Source organism: Macaca nemestrina, chromosome 12 (assembly GCF_043159975.1).
Source record: "Macaca nemestrina isolate mMacNem1 chromosome 12, mMacNem.hap1, whole genome shotgun sequence".
Lineage (NCBI taxonomy): Eukaryota > Metazoa > Chordata > Mammalia > Primates > Cercopithecidae > Macaca > Macaca nemestrina.
This window is the reverse complement of record NC_092136.1, coordinates 117,792,753-117,809,580: the sequence shown is the minus strand read 5'-3', so window position 1 is coordinate 117,809,580 and position 16,828 is coordinate 117,792,753. Positions and strand designations below refer to the sequence as shown.

The 16,828-nt window shown below is 46.1% G+C and overlaps 1 long non-coding RNA gene across 5 annotated transcripts in view; it reads left to right on the top strand.

The window, feature by feature from the left end:
• The window catches only part of LOC105476422 (uncharacterized), a 34,733-nt gene that overhangs the window by 2,779 nt on the left and 15,126 nt on the right, over positions 1–16,828 (top strand). The window contains exons 3-5 of one of the 5 annotated variants that reach the window (XR_011611099.1): positions 1,921–2,038; positions 7,293–7,357; positions 12,603–14,780. This is a non-coding gene — a long non-coding RNA (uncharacterized lncRNA). Of the gene's footprint in view, positions 1–1,896; positions 2,039–7,292; positions 7,358–12,602; positions 14,781–16,828 lie in introns of those variants that run through there. The other 4 variants (XR_011611096.1, XR_011611095.1, XR_011611098.1 and 1 more) reach the window with 4 other exon arrangements.

The following is a 16,828-nucleotide window of genomic DNA, read 5'->3' as shown; positions in this document are numbered from 1 at the left end:
ACAGGTTCTCAATCTGGTCCGAAGATTTAACTTGTAGCTTGGCTTTCAGGTTTTAAATTGTCTTCGACTTGGAGGTGGGGTTTCACCAGGGATTCGCCCTATCTGCCTAGGCATTTGACTGCCTTCTGTAACTATCACCTGCTCCTGGGAAGCTTCCCTGGCAGTGCCCAGTGCCCACATGGAGGGCCTTATTTACTGCAGCTTTTGAGAAAGGGCCCCAAACTTAGGTGTATGACACCAGAACTGTGCGTGGTCTAGGAGTTAGTGAGGCATTGTCCCCATGGTTTGTGGAGATATAATTTCCACCCTATTTCAATATTTTCAGAGTGGAAATCTCTCTGCCCAGTGGCCTGGACTGAGAGTGTGCCAGGTTGGCTGGGGGTGGGAGCTGGGAGATCCCATCCTGCATCTAAGAGTCTACACTGGGACTAGAAAGACCTCACTCTTGATGATAGTCAGCGAAGGCAGGGGTGCCTCAGCTACACAGATGGGGGAGAGTGGTATCTGCAGGCCTACCAGGACACATGATCAGCCAGGGCCGCCCTCAGGAGACAGCTCTTGTTGCCACATCCCCAGATGAGTGGAGAGGGCAAGCCCCAGCTTTTTTAACGTGTGAAGATGTTTTTTTATATTCTCTGTTGCTCAAGTGAGAAATAAGATGGTAAATTGCTCAGGAGTACCCTGTCATGACCCAAGGGGTGTGGCTGCCTTCTGAAACAACTACTTAGTTCTCCCTGACCTTTTAAAAGAGAAAGACACTGTGATGTTTCTTCCTGAACTTTTTTTTTTGTAGACAAGGTCTCTCTCTGTGGTCCAGGCTGGAGTGCAGCAGCACAATCTTGGCTCACTGCAACCTCCACCTCTCAGGTTCAAGTGATTCTCATGCCTCAGCCTTCCAAGTAGCTGGGATTACAGGCACCCACCACCATGCCTGGCGACATTTTTGTATTTTTAGTAGATACGGTGTTTCACCATGTTGGCCAGGCTGGTCTCGAACTCCTGACTTCAAATGATCCGCCTGCCTCAGCCTCCCAAAGTGCTGGGATTACAGCCAACACACCCGGCCAGTTCCTGAACTTGTCTTTACTTTTATTTTTTGTTGATGTATAAGAGTCTTACACGTTACCATTTTGAAGGAGAATCAAAATTTTTAATTTGTTCATATGACAATATTTACTGGACACTCGTTGTGGGCCAGATGCTGTCCTGATGCTAGGAATAAAATGGTGATCACAACTAGGTCCCTTCCCCCAAGAAGCAATCTGGCTAGAGACAGAAAGTGAACAGAGATTTTGATACACAGTGGTAAGTGCTCTGGGAAGGCAAGTACAGTCTGATGTGGGGAGAAAAGCCACGGGCACTCAGCCACACTTGGGATAAACAGATAAGGAAAGCTTCCTGAAGGAGGTGGCATCTAAGTTAAGACTTGAGGGAGGAATAGGAGGTAGCTAATGAAGAGTGGATAGGGAGGGTATTCCAGACAGAAGGAAGTGTTTACTTGGAGATGAGGGAATATGGCCCTTTTTAAGAACCCTGGAAAGTGGGTAAACTGGCATTCTTGTTTTAAGATGAGAAAACCACAGTGGCTAACACAGGTTAATACCTTGCTCAGGGCAGAGCCAGGATTTGAATGCAGGCTATTCCAATGTATCCTGCTGCCTCATGGAGAGCACCCAGAATGGGAGTTATGTCAGGCATGTGATTACTGTACTTGAAAAGGAAGAAAAAGAAACACAGAACCCACATGTTTATTTTGTTTTGTATTCAGTGTTCTGAAAAGTCTACCCTAAAGTTCTGTGAATTCTGGTATTCATGCAAGTAGAGAGACATATAGGAAGCAATCATTAAAGGATATTCTCTTTTTTAATTTTTATTTATTTATTTATTTTTTTTGAGACAAGGTTTCACTCTGTCACCCAGGCTGGAGTGCAGTGGATTGATCTTGGCTCACTGCAGCCTCTACCTCCCAGGCTCAAGCGATCCTCCCACCTCAGCCTCCTGAGTAGCTGGGACTACAGGTGCAGGCCACCATGCCCAGGTAATTCTTTTGTTTTGTTTTGGTAGAGATGAGGTGTTACCATGTTGCCCAGGCTGGTCTGGAACTCCTACGCTCAAACAATCCTCCTGCCTCAGCCTCCCAAAGTGCCAGGATTACAAGTGTGAGCCACCACACTGGGCCATACCTTCTATTAATATTTATTGAGTTTTTGTGACCTATCAAGCACTGTGTGAAATACTTCATGTGTTGTAGCAGAGAATAGCCAGATGCTTAGCAATCCCAGTTCCTCTTCCTGGGCACATGGGACAACTCATATTTCTCAATCTCCCTTGCAGTTAAGTAGAATATGTGGCTGGCTTTTAACCAATGTAAAGTTGAGTTGATGGGTGCCGCTTCCAGGCCTGGCTGCTAACTCTGTCTTTGCTATTCTGCCAGCCATCTGGAGGAGTCCAGTGGAGGACTCCAAGGGAATAGAGGGAGCTTGGACCCCTGAATCACCTCTTGCAGGACAGCTGTACAGAAAAGACACCCAGTTTGCATCAGCCTATTGATTGGGTGAGGAGTACACCCTTATTGTATCAAGCCACTGAGATTGTGAAATTTTTTTCATAGCAGCTAGTGTTAACTACCCTGAATAATCTGCAAACCTTATTTCAGTTAATCCTTATAATCACTCAGTGAGATAAGCATCATTATCAGTGTTTTACAGATGGGAAAATGAGGTCAGAGACTGAGTTACTTGCCCACGTCATTCACTCAGTAAGTAGCAGAGCTAGGAGCCTGTCGGACTGGTCTGTTTGACTCCAGAGCTCATGCTTTTACTAGCACATGAACAGTGCCCTTCTAAATCTTGGAAGAGTTCTTGCAAGAGACAAATGTCGAGTAACTGAGGGAAAGAGAGAATGGGGTCGGAGAGAAAGAGAAGGGGGAGGGCAAGGGAGGAGGAGCAGCTGAGGGCTGAGAGTCTAGTAGAGGGTAGAGGGATGTGGTGAGCCCAGGGAACCAGGGAACCTGCTGAGTGAACATCTCGCCCCAAGGGCTACCCTGGGAAATTTTGAGGGCAGACTTGGGCTCTGGGTGGTTCCATTGTCTCATTTTCATTTTACTTTATCGTGGTGTTCAGGATGATGCTGTTAAATGGGCATCCCTGGGGAGTCGGGTGGGCATCTGAGTGGGCAGGAGGTCTGAGCTTGAGTGTGTGAACAAGCACAACTTGCAGTTTCTGTCCCTGGACTGGTGAGTAGGGGAGTTCCAGGACTGTGATCACCGTGTCAGAGCTGCACATAACAGGGAGAGAGACAGAGGGAACTGACCGTGAGAAGGAGACACAGAGAAGGAAACTGTGTGGGTAGGAAACTTGGTAGTTGTTGGGTCCAGGAGAATTGCAGATGCACAGTGAGGGGCTTGCCCAGCCTCAGCAACAGCCCTGGGAGGAGTCTCCAGCTGCCGAACCTAATGAGTGTCCACATCCCTTCACCTTCTGCCTGGCTCCCTCCTGGAGGAGCACCAAAGAGCTCAGAAGGGACAAAACCCCATTCTCAACATTCCTCTCGACTCTGTGTGGTGGCTCAGGCTTGAATGGGGAGTTCCTAGAACTTTAGCTGGGTACGTGAAAGGTATCAGTGAAGGGTTTTAGGCAGGAGAGGGACATGGCAGATTTGCATTTTAAATAGAAGAGGAAATCTACAGCATGAAGGTGACTAGCCAGGGTAACTCACTAGTTAGTGACAGAATTAAAACTTTGGTCTTCAGATCAAAGCCCAACTCTCTGGCTATCAAACCACAGCAGCTGAGTTTGTGGAACTGTGAAGGCTGCGTGGGGTTGTCATGCCCATCAGTTTAGGGGGAAAGGGAAGAAGCACTGATCTCCCAGGTGAGGGAATGCCCCTGCTAATTCCTTTAAATCGGCAGAGCTGGGGCTAAGAGCCTTCTCATTCCTATAATCTGCCTGGGACACTGTTCTTGGTCACTGCCCAAGGTGGGAGGAGCCTGGGTACCTCAAAACCAACAGACCTACTTCTAGCCCCAGTTTGGTCACTACCAGTCGTGTGCCCTGGGACCGGTCCCTTTGGCTCTATTAGCTGTTGGCAAGAATGGAATCCGGGTTGTTGTAAAGCCAGACACAAAGTGTTCTGATAACTGATAATGGCTTCTCAAGTGAGAGGGAATGGGTCTGTAGAAACATTGAGCAAAAAGCACGCTGACTAGAGGGATCTAGCCCCTTTCTTTCATGGCCTGGATGTGTTTGGCCTCACTCTGGGTTGTACGTTGTGCTGAGGCCCACCACCCCATCTCGGGACAACTGGGGCCTTTGGCTGTACTTGGGACACCTCCCTCCCCCAGAATGATTTTAAGAAAATCACCTGGTCAGGAAGGCTGTGGGCCTGGTCCATTGTCACTGATCATGAACTTAGTCCTTCGTCATTGCTTTATGAACTTGGGATGCAAGAAGTGAAGAACAGAACATTGACAGAAATATCTCGTGTCATTTCAAGACACAGTCGTGTCTTCCTTCTGCAGCCCAGATGGCCTTGACTTCTCCAGTTTTTAAGGGAGTCATTTCCCCTTAATTCTAAAATAACAACAGTTTGAACTCCCATCCCACAAAAGCAGGAAGTTCATCTGCTCTTGGGTTTCCAACCCAAGAGCCATCCTGGAGGGCTTGCAGCTCACCTCCGAGCCACATGGTGGTGGCCTCTGAGCTGCAGCTGTTTCTTTGAAGTATGGACACGGGCCCATCACATTTGAAAAATGCTGTTGGAAGCTCTCAAATAACAAAAGTACCAAAGAGATAGTCGGTTACAGCTGCTCAAAGCAGTAGTTTCAGAGCACCCACCAGTTCTGCTGCATTTTGCAAACCCTCCTTAAGTTTCTGGCAGTGTTGGTGGCAGGGAGAGGTCAGTGAACTTCCTGCCTTTGGAAATCTCTAGGCCTTTCTGAACACGCTTCTTGCCCATAAAGAGAGGAGAGGCCTTCCTCTTCCTGCCCAAAGACCACCTGTTTTGTTTTTCACTTTTTGCCTCAAGATGATTCACAGCAAGAACATCAATATCTTTCAAGAGAAATTCCTAGACCTATTCTGAAGGTATAATCTGGCTCCAATGGCTCACATAGGGCTAGTTGCCTTAAGCCTGCCTTGGCCTTAAATAACCCTGCAAGTGGGCCAGCAGCCATGTGGTCCAGATAGTGGCAAATCAGGCCCAATCCAGGGCCTTCCCCTAGTCATTCCTGCCCGGAAGGGAAAAGACTTGGTCTGCCTACTCTTCCCGTGGTTGTCTGGGCTCCTGCCCTGCAGTGAACAACGACTGGACAAAGGATAATGATTTTCAGCCATGGGGCAGCCTAAATTGAGACTTAGGGAAACCATTTCTGTAATTCCTCAGGGGCATGGCTCTGCTAAAGAAACACTCCACTGACATTGCTAAATGAAACCGGTAACACTTCAGTCTGAGGACTCTGTCTTGGACCCATCGCAGATGTTTAGGATGTCTTCAGAACAATGGGCATGCATGTTCTTTATACTGACAAGACCAAGAAAGTTCATCCAATACAGGGAGGCTCCCATATGAAGACAAATCCTAATCACTACTCTCTCATGCAGAAATGTCTTGTAAATCCTTGAATTACAGTTCCTCAGCTTCAAGGATTTAAAGCTGTATATTCTTCCCTGTCTCTGGCAGCAGACCAAGTGCTCAACGGGAAGACCCAAGCCTGAGGTTCAAGCCCCAGGTCTGTCAGTTGCCATCTGTGACTTTGGGCAAGTCATGAATTCCCTAGGTCTCGGATTTCTTAGCTACGAAAGGAGGATAATACCACTTCTTCCAACCAATCAGCGTTGTTGAGAGGATGAATGCAAGCAAACATTTGTTAAGTACTCTTGCCTAGGCATGGTAGGATCCAAAAATTAGTAAGACACCGGCCTTATCAGGCTCATGCACTTTTAGGGTGTTTAGACTTCAATAGGTAACTTCATTATGATATGAGAAGAAACAGCTTAGATCTAAAGTGTTTTGTAAACTCTAAAGTGTTATATACTTGTGGATATTAGTACTGCTGTCATTTTTCCTATAAATTGGATTTCCTTTCTGTTCACTGCTGGACCAAACGTGTCTTGAGCAGCTCACAGTAGGAAGCCTCTTCTCCCTGTCCCCCAGGCTCCAGGAGGTCTCCCTGCCCACCGTGGAACCCTAGAATCCTCTCAGGGAGCTCCTGTCATCTACCTACATGCTTCCATTCCAGCACTGTTCCCAGGACACACTGGAAGTACAGTCTTTCCTCTTTCACAGAATTAATGACAAATATAAGAAATGGTCATTGGAGGCCAGCCAGGGATGGCGAATGGTGAGCGTGTACAAGTGCCCAGCAGAGGATGTGTGGGGGGCGGGCATGAAGAGAGAAGCTCTGCAGTCCTAAGGAATAGTGGAAGTTTTATAATTTATAAGAAAACGAAAGTCAGAGAGGAAGAGCTATCTCAAGAGCATAGCGGGTTCACACCTCGCCCCCAGATTCATTCTGTGGCGATCTGACCTTTTGGGACAGAAGAACAAGACAGGTGATGTTCTTCGCACCTCCTTTTCCAAACTCTTTTAAACAGGCCAACATTTGGGTGATTTTGATGGGGGAGGTCCTGCTGGTATCCCTGATAGTCTGTAGCCACCCCTTTTTCTGTCTTCACTAACCTGCCCCTCTGTCCTACCCCAGCCTTTCTTCTCAGGACACCCCAAAATTCCAGTGGAAAATTACCAGGGCCATGAAAAAAAATTAGCATTTCTTCCAAGCATTCTTTGAGTTCTTGTATATGGTGAGGTTATCTTTACATTAAAAAAAATTTTAAGCTAGCGAGGTACAGCGGCTCACACCTGTGATCCCAGCACTTTGGGAGGCTGAGGCGGGTGGATCATCTGAGGTCAGGAGTTCAAGACCAGCCTGACCAACATGGTGAAACCCCGTCTCTACTAATGACCAAAAAAAAAAAAAAATAGCTGGACAAGGTGGCACATGCCTGTAATCGCAGCTACTTAAGAGGCTGAGGCAGGAGAATTGCTTGAACCCAGGAGGCGGAGATTGCAGTGAGCTGAGATTGCACCATTGCACTCCAACTTGGGCAACAAGGGTGAAACTCTGTCTCAAAAAAAAAAAAAAAAATTTAAACTTTAATTAGTAAATGTGTTCAAAACCCATACAAGTTCTTTAAGTAAATACATATTCAGAAATATACACAGTTTCGATCGACACTTGATGCACAGTATGAAGTTTCAAAGAGGTGACTCGTGTTTACTGTTGCACATTGTAGAAATAAATTCTCAGCCTAACTTTGGAAAGCTGAAGTAAACAGATGCTGAGATTCGTGAAATTCTGGTAAGTGGTCACTATGTGTGTCTATATTTATACATTAACAGAAGTGTTTCCACGTGTTTTCTGGGGACTCACCCATCCACTGTCCACTCACAAAGCAAAATACTGAGGGCGGTTGGTCACAGCCTCTTGCTATTACACCACTTTCTTGAGCCCCAGACTCAAGATTACTTCCCCCTCTCCACTCAGTTCTTCTCCCTAGGCCAACTGTGGTCACTACATATTAAAGCATAAGTCAGTTGCACAGCTCTTCTGAGATCCCAATTTGGTGACAAAGTTCATAATTGCCACACCTTCCTCTTGGATCAGTAGCTCAAATCTGCAAACACTCATTGTGTAGTCCCTCTGTCAGGCACTGTGCTAAGCACCTGGTGACAAAAACAGAAAAGATACTACATTTGTCTTGGAGGATGTTTAGTTAGAAAGAGTGGGGGAAAGGAAACCTACGTTTTATTGTTGTGCTGGCCAATTTGCTACTACGTACTTCCTCTGATTCTGTGTGAGAGAGGTCTTCTCTTCCCATTTTACAGAGGAGGAAACTGACTCTTAGAAAGGTTATATGCTTTTCCCAAGGTAACTCCGTAAGTGGTGCAGCTGGCTTTTAAACCCAGGTCTGCCTCTAACTATTCCTGTTGACTACTCCTGCCAGTGCCAAGCACACCAGCCACAGACAGAAGGCAGCAAGTGGACAACTCCAGCAGTAGGCCAGTTGGAAGGCTGACAGAAAGAACCAACTTTGGGGACTACTGGCAGGTGTTTGGGTGCTGCCAGTTCCCCCTGTGGGAGGCTCACAGACCAAGGCAGCCAGGGGTGGGGTCTGTGGGAATGAAAATTACTAGAAAGTATAAGAAATGCCTTGACAGGGTTTGCATTTGGCACGGAGGACCTGCAGAAGTGGCTGGGCTGGTGGCTTCTGAAGTAGAGACTTTATCATCCTGCTCCCATCACTCCCACCTGACGGTGCTCACCCCAGCGCCTCCATTTTCCCGGAGAAATGCCCCCTGAGAGTGTTTATTCTTCAGTAGCTGTTGGTTTCCTGCCACATCCCAGGCTTCATTCGAGGCAGACAAAGCAAACAAAACTGCCACATGGAGTGTTCATTGTAGCAGGAGGAGACGGACACCAAGAGTCAATAAATGAGAGAAATGTGTAATATGTCAGACAGTGATAAATGCCACCGAGAACAATAAAGTAAGAAAGGGGTTTAGGGAATGGGGGAGTTGCCTTTTTTTTTTCTTTTTTTCCTTTTTCCTCCCCCACTGCCATTTTTTTTCCTTTTTTTCTTTAGATTTATTTATAAAGACAGGATCTCCCTATGTTGCCCGAGCTGGTCTTGAACTCCTGGGCTCAAGCGATCGACCTGCCTTAGCCTCCCAAAGTACTGAGATTATAGGCGTGAGCCACTGCCCCTGGCCTCCACCTCCATGTTAAATAGAGTGGGCAGTTTCCCCAGTAGGTGACATTAGAACAAGGGCCCAAAGGAGGTGAGGAATGAACCATGTGGATATCTGGACGAAGGGTGCTGTGGGCAAAGGGAACGGCAAGTGCCAGGCCTCCAGGTAAGGGCGTGTCTGGCCGGTGTGGGAGGGGTTGGCACCTAGTGAGTGAGGCCTACCTGGGTGAGGGCTGGCTCCTTCATGGGGATCATGGCTACCGGCTGACAGATAGAGAGACAGACAGGGGACTTGAGAACTCTCAGCCTCCCCCACTTCTGGAGAACATTCCCTGGAGGAGAGGTGAGGGAGGCATGGACATAGGGCTCTTCTTCCTCTGGCTTCTGAGTAAATTACGATCCCCCTACACAGTCAGGCTCTAGCCCTCCTTACATGCACCCTCTCCTCTCTTCTTGATACCCCTTTCTTTTTTCCTTTTAAAATTATTTCAGATTATTCTAGATTATTCCTTCCCCCATAAATCTGAGGTGCTTAGACACGGAGAAGGCAGGAGGGTTTTGGGGGTCAGGATGAGGAGGGTTTTGGAGGTCAGGTGTATTTGTTTCCCATGGCTATAACAAATTATCACACACTAGGTGGCTTAAGATGACAGAATGGATTCTCTCCTGGTTCTGGTAGGTCTGAAATCAGTTTCATTGGGCTTCAATCAAGGTACTGGCAGGGCTGGAATGTTCTAGGAAGGAATGTGTTCCTTGCCTCTTTTGGCTCCTGGTGGCTTGCCTTCGTGTGTGTGTGTGTTTGTGTGTGTGTGTGTGTGTGTGTGTGTGTGTGTGTGTGTGTGTGAGAGAAATCTCTCCCTGCCTCTTTCTTATGCCAAAAATTTCTTAAGCACTGCAATGCAATTGCATTTAGGGCTCACTTTGATCATCTAGGATAACCCCCCCATCTCAAGACTCAAGATACAAAGACACTGTTCCCATATAAAGTAACACACAGGCTCAAGGGATTAGGTCTGGATATCTTTTGGGGGCCATTTTCATCCCACCACAGAGGGTGCTCCTTTTAGGAATTCAGTCATTCCCTATTCAACACAGGGTCACTGGCCATTTCCTCAGTGCCAGGCAGTATGCAGGATGCTGGGAATACACGGTGAGCAAAGGAGAGCCCCCCAGGAGCTTGCAGTTTGGAAGGGGAGATGGATGTGAATCAAATAGTCACTCAAATAAAATGCAGAGTTGCAACTGTAGTAAGTGCCATGAGAACCTGTATTTGAGGCTTTACCTGGTAAGGAGGGCCAAGAAAGCTTCCAGGAGGAAGTGCACTTAAATCTGCAGGAGTTGGGGTGACCTTCCCTTCAAAGAGGGAAGGAAGAGACTTCCAGGTGGAGGGGACAGATGGCAGAACAGAGGTATGGCTGGCTCTGGCAGGTTGTGCAGGGCTTGGGGTGGCCTGGGGGTGCTGGTGGGGTTTCAGAGATTGTGTGAGGACCAATGTGGCATGCCTCCTCCCCACCGTCTAACCCAGTCCTCACCCTTGGCTACTACTCTGTGTCCAGGGCCTCTTCCTCCTTATTCCCGACTCAGGCCCATCCCTCCACTTCCTGCTCACTGTGGTTTATGGTTTAGTAAGGAAACTCCGCTGGCTCAGTGTTGGGGCAGGTCGCTAAGCTTCAGTCAACAAAAATTTCTTATGAGTCTACTGTGTGGCACACATTGTATTGGGAATTACAAGGAATAGGATGAGAAAACAACATCATTCTGGTCCTTGGGGCAAGAGGTTGTATGGTGGAGGGGAAAACAGAGAGGGTTAAGTGCTGAATCGTCTGTTGACTTGGGTTGAATCTCACTTCTGCTACTTACTGGCTGTGTAATCTTGGAAGAGTGACTTCACCTGTCTGTGCCTCAGTCAGCAAACATTTATCAGCTACTTCCAGTCAACAAACATTTAGTGTGCACCCCCTGCGTGCTAGGCAGTATGCCATATGCTGGCAACCCGCAGAGACATATCTGAGTGGGAACAGAACTCTAAGGTTGGCTGTTTCCTCGCACAGGCCACCAGATGATTTCCGTATGGGGACCCCAGCCAGGCAGAGCACTCCAGGAGATGGCAGTCAGAGAGTGGGGACACAGTCCTGGGAGTGTGGAGCCATTTGGCCTTCTTTGTGCCTTCTCTTCCCCCTTCTGCACAATACTCAGCACTGCTTATCGAGAACCTTCCTTGGTTAACACTAGACATTCTAACCTTCCTAAGTGCTCCAGCTTTGGGAAGAACATGCTGTTTTGACTAACAGTTTCATGTGCATCTTTGTTGATTGGCCACTATTATTAGGTGCCTCTACTCGATGTTTTTTAATGGGAATGGTTCCAGTCTTTTCCACTGAGCCATTCCATATAAAGCCCAAGATGGCGTTGGACAGCATATTCACTCACTGGACCATGTCTGGCAAATCACGTGACGTCTCTAAGCCTCCATTTCTGTGATAAAGTGAGGGTATGAATCCCTGTCCTGCATGCTCCTAAGGCTTTTGTAAAAATCAAATGAGATTCTGCACCCAAGCTGTCTTTTCACCTGATTGTGGTGCCCAGCACAAAGCACTAGGGATGGTATTAAGGAGGGGTGAAACCTTGAGCGTTAAATGGTTCGTACTTGTGAAAATTGGCTGAGCCCCATCATACCTCATGGGTCCTCCTTTAAGGTTGTTTTGTGGGCAGGTGGGTTAACCGTCCACAAATTGTTTGGTTTGGTTTTCTTTTCCAACCATAGTGGTTTCTGAGTCTTCAACTCCCTCCCTGCCCTCTTGCCTTTTAACATCTGGGTGGGGGATTTTGCTCAGAGTGTGAAACAGACTTCTAGATCTCTCAGGTCCTCATAGGTGTGAGGTGCTGTTTTTGCCCTTGGGTGGCAAGGGTACTTTATGTGTGAGTGGAGGTGTCAGGCTCTGGCCCCTCATTCCCTGGGACTGTTATGGTGGCCAGGGTCTCATAGTCTGTGTCGGAGAGTTCAGGCACCTGTCAGCAATCACGGAACTGAATTCTGGGGTTGGCTCTGGAGCATGCTGAGGTGGGCACCCAGTTACTACACAACCAGGTCCAGCAGGGAAGGGAGGGTGGGGAACCAGAAATGCATAAACAAGACCAGTGAGAGCAGGGCTCACCTAGCAGCACAAAACCCACATGGACAAAGACGGCAAGGAAATTCACTGAAATTTTAGAAGTATGGCACGCAAGGTACACACGGGAATGCAGCAGGGCTCACCAGTAGGGTTCTGATTCTTTATGCATAAAATGGGCATAATAATAGTACGCAGAGTTATTGCAAAGATTAAATGAAATAAGATATGTGAATGATGTTTAGCACAGTGCGTGGTACCAAGTAAGTGTCCAACAAATGTTAGATATGAGAAGATCCCGCTCTGAGTCTATAAACTGTTATCAGCCAAAGGGATATTCTAGTACAAGCTATTTCCAAACACCCTTTGGCTGATAACAGTTACAAATTCTGAATAAAATATTTAGAACTTCAGCTATTAGAAGAGACAGATCTCCCATGTCCAAGAATTTCGTATCACTTACATAGATCATCTACCATCAGTGGTGGTGGAGGAAGAAAACCTTCTCACTCTTTAAGTGCAGGCTGTACATAGTGACTTCCTAAGTGTGGGCTGTACAATGACTTCCTTCCAGAGAATACAGCATAGAAAGTGGAGGAAGAATAACTTCATAGTGGAGAAGCTGACAAACAACGTCAGCCAGCTGATTCAGATGAAAATCAATAACAGTAAGTTACGGTGATAGTATAAACCCTTCATGTGATGTGACAAGAATGGCATTTAACCTCTGTAGTCTTCCTCCCAGAACACACAGCCCCAGATAACCATGAGGAAACCATCAAATGAATTCCAACAGTGGGACCTCCTACACAGCACTTGACCAGTATGCACCAGAACTGTCAAGAGCACCAAACCCCAGAGACTCCCACAGCCAAAAGGAGCCTACGGAGACATGGCAACTAATTATGACACCCTGGATCAGATGCTGGAGTAGAAAAAGGACATTAGGGTTGGGCACGGTGCCCCATGCCTGTAATCCCAGCACTTTGGGAGGCCAAGGCAGGAGGATCACCTGAGGTCAGGAGTTCGAGACCAGCCTGGCCAACATGGTGAAACCCCATCTCTACTAAAAAATACAAAAATTATCTGGGTGTGGTGGTGGGCACCTATAATTCCAGCTACTCAGGAGGCTGAGGCAGGAGAATAGCTTGAACCTGGGAAGCAGAGGTTGCAGTGAGCCAAGATTGTGCCACTGCACTCCAGCCTGGGAGACAGCAAGACTCCGTCTCAAAAAAAAACAAAAAAGAGAAAATAAAAAGAACATTGAGTAGTATGGACTGTATAGTCAGTGATGATACATCACTGATTAATTGTAACAAAAGTACCACACTAATGTAAGATGTTAATAATAGGGGAAACTGGATGTGGGGTATGTGAGAACCCTCTATAGTATGTTCTCTCTCTTTTTTTTTTTTTTTTTTTGACATGGAGTCTCACTTTGTCGCCCAGTCTGGAGTGCAGTGGCACAATCTTGGCTCACTGCAACCTGTGCCTCCCAGGTTCAAACAATTATCCTGCCTCAGCCTCCCGAGTAGCTGGGATTACAGGCATCCACCATCATGGCCAGCTAATTTTTGTATTTTCAGTAGAGACAGGATTTTACCATGTTGGCCAGGCTGGTCTCGAACACCTGACCTCAGGTGATCCGCTCACCTCGGCCTCCCAAAGTGCTGAGATTACAGGGATGAGCCACCACACCCACCCCCATCCCCCTCATTTTTTCTTGAGACAGAGTCTCACTATGTTGCCGAGACTGGAGTCAAACTCCTAGGCTCAAGCAATCCTCCTGCTTCAGTCTCCCAAGTAGCTGGAACTACAGATGTGCACCACCACACCCAGCTGTTTTTGTTTTTGTAAATGTAAAACTGTTCTAAAAAATAAAGTCTATTTAAAAATATGTATATATATGCATACACACATATCGCTATTTCTATTGATCATCTACCAACAAGGAACAGCAGTCATGGAAATGTGCTAACAACAGATGAATCTGTGTAAAGTGTATACAGGAGTTCTTTGTATTATTCCTGCAACCCCTCTGAAAGTTTGAAATTGTTTCAAAAATATATATATCATCTGCAAAAACAAACAAACAAATCCAACTATTTTGAAGGCACTAGAGCACAAGCAAGAACCAACGGCGTTGAGAGGGTCGTGTTAAGTAGAAGGAGTAGAGCAAACTAGTTGAGGTCCCTGAGAGCTCACTCCAGTTCCAGGTGGCACCTGGGAGACCAGATTCCACATGAGGGTGAGTGCTGCTGGGCTGAGAACTCAGTCACAGATCAGGGTTCCGAGCTGCCTAAGCAGCCGGAAACTGAGAAGGAAAGATCTCAGAAAGAAGGGAGTGGTAGATTAGGGAGCCCCCAAACTGCCTGCAGATTCCCTTTAAATCTTTAACTGACTCTAATATTGTGCATTCGCCCATGGAGGATGAGCCTCCAAGGAAGCCGGCAGGGAGTTGGGAGGCAAAGATTCAGTTTCCTTAATGGATGTCAGAATATCCCAGTACTCTTCTGTTTCTTCTTCTTTTATCTTTGTGAACTTGGCTTTTTGAAGAATTTGTCCATTTCATCCAAATTGGAATAATGTTGTTCAAAATGTATTGTCTAGGATCTGGAGTAATGTTGCCTTTTTTATTCATTCCCAATATTAGTAATTCACTCTTTCTTTCTTTCTTTCTTTCTTTCTTTCTTTCTTTCTTTCTTTCTTTCTTTCTTTCTTTCTTTCTTTCTTTCTTTCCTTCTTTCTTTCCTTCCTTCCTTCCTTCCTTCCTTCCTTCCTTCCTTCCTTCCTTCCTTCCTTCCTTCCTTCCTTCTTTCTTTTTCTTTCTCTCTCTCTTTTCCTTCCTTTCTTCCTTCCTTCTTTCTCTCCCTGTCTCTCTCTCTCTCTCTCTTTCCCTCCCTCCCTCCCCTTCCTTCCTTTTTTTTTTTTTTTTTGAGATGGAGTCTTGCTGTTTTGCTGAGGTTGGAGTGCAGTGGTGCAATCTCAGGCTCACTGCAACCTCTGACTCTGGGTTCAAGCGATTCTCCTGCCTCAGCCTCCTGAGTAGCTGGAATTAGAGGTGCCCGCCAACACGTCCAGCTAATTTTTGTATTTTTGGTAGATACGGGGTTTCACCATGTTGGCCAAACTGGTCTTGAACTCCTGACCTCAGGTGATCTGCCTGCCTCGGTCTCCCAAAGTGCTGGGATTATAGATGTGAGCCACCGTGCCTGGCCTCTTTCTTTTTCAAAATCAGTCTTGCTAATTTTTTTTTTCAAATTTATTAATCTTTTTTAAAAAAACAAATTTTGGCTTTTACAATTTTAAATTCTGTTTTCTATTCTTAAACTTCTGCTCTTTATCATATCCTACTTTTTTTAGGTTTGAGGTGGTTTTTTTTTAATCATCTTGAGATGGCAACTGAGATCACTGATTTTCTTCATCTCTAATTTTTTTCCCTTTGGGCACTGTTTTAGTCACATCTCAGAAATTTTGTTAATGCTATATTTAAAATTGTGCCAGGCGAGGTGGCTCAGGCCTGTAATCTTGGCACTTTGGGAGCCCAAGGCAGGAAGATCACTTGAGCCAAGGAGTTTGAGACCAGCCTGGGCGAGATCCTGTCTCTACAAAAAAATTAAAAGTTAGCTGGACATGGTGGCTTGGGCCGGTAGTCCCAGCTACTCAGGGAGCTAAGGTGAGAGGTTTGCTTGAGTCTAGAAGTTCGAGGTTGCAGTGAGCTGTGATTGTGCCATTGTACTCCAGCCTGGGTGACAGAGGGAGACCTTGTCTCAAAAATAAATAAATAAATAAAATATTTTAAAATTTCATTATGATTTCTTCTGGCCCTTGGATTATTTAGAAGTACATTATTTGCTTCCCAGTCAGTTGAGGATTTTCCAATTTTCTCTTTTTTATTAATTCATAGAATATCCTCTAAATGATATAACTTTTGAAAGTCATTGTGGCTCGATTTATGTCCCGACATATGGTTAATTTTGGTATTTGATATTTTTTGATGCTATTATGAATGGCATTGTTTTATAAATTTTAACTTTCAATTATTTGTTGTTAGTATATAAAAATACAATTGTTTTAAAATATGGATCCTGCAACCTGTTACCTTGTCTGTTATCAGTTACAAGTTCCAGTAGCTTTTTTGGCAGATTCCATCAGGTTTCCTACCTAGATGATCATGTTACCTGAAAATAAAATCAGTTTTACTTCTTCCTACCCAGACTAGATGTTTTCTATTTCTTCTTCTGGCCTGATTGTTTTGGCTAGCACCTCTGGTAAAATGTTGAATAGAATTGGTGGAAGAGGACAACCTGTCCTGTTCCTGATCTTACGGGGAAACATTCAGTCTTTTGCCATTAAGAATGATCATAGCTAGCTGGGTGCGGTGGCTCATGCCTGTAATCCCAGCACTTTGGGAGGCCGAGGTGAGTGGATCATGAGCTCAGGAGTTCAAGACCAGCCTGGCCAAGATGGTGAAACCCCATCTCTACTAAAAATACAAAAACTAGCCAGGCACTGTGGCAGCTGCCTGTAATCCCAGCTACTCAGGAGGCTGAGGCAGACAATTGCTGGAACCTGGGAGGCAGAGGTTGCAGTGAGCCGAGATTGCACCACTGCACTCCAGGCCTGGGCAACAGAGCGAGACTCCATCTCAAAAAAAAAAAAAAAAAAAAAAAAAAAGAATGATCATATCTGTAGGTTTTTTGGTGGATTTTTAAAATTCAGATTGAAGAGGTTCCTGTCTATTTCTAGTTTGCTGAGTGTTTTTAAAATCAGGAATGGGCCGGGCGTGGTGGCTCGTGCCTGTAATCCCAGCACTTTGGGAGGCCGAAGCGGGTGAATCATGATGTCAGGAGATCGAGACCATCCTGGCTAACAGAGTGAAACCCCATCCCTACTAAAAATACAAAAAATTAGCTGGGCATGGTGGTGGACACCTGTAATTCCAGCTACGTGGGAGGCTGAGGCAGGAGA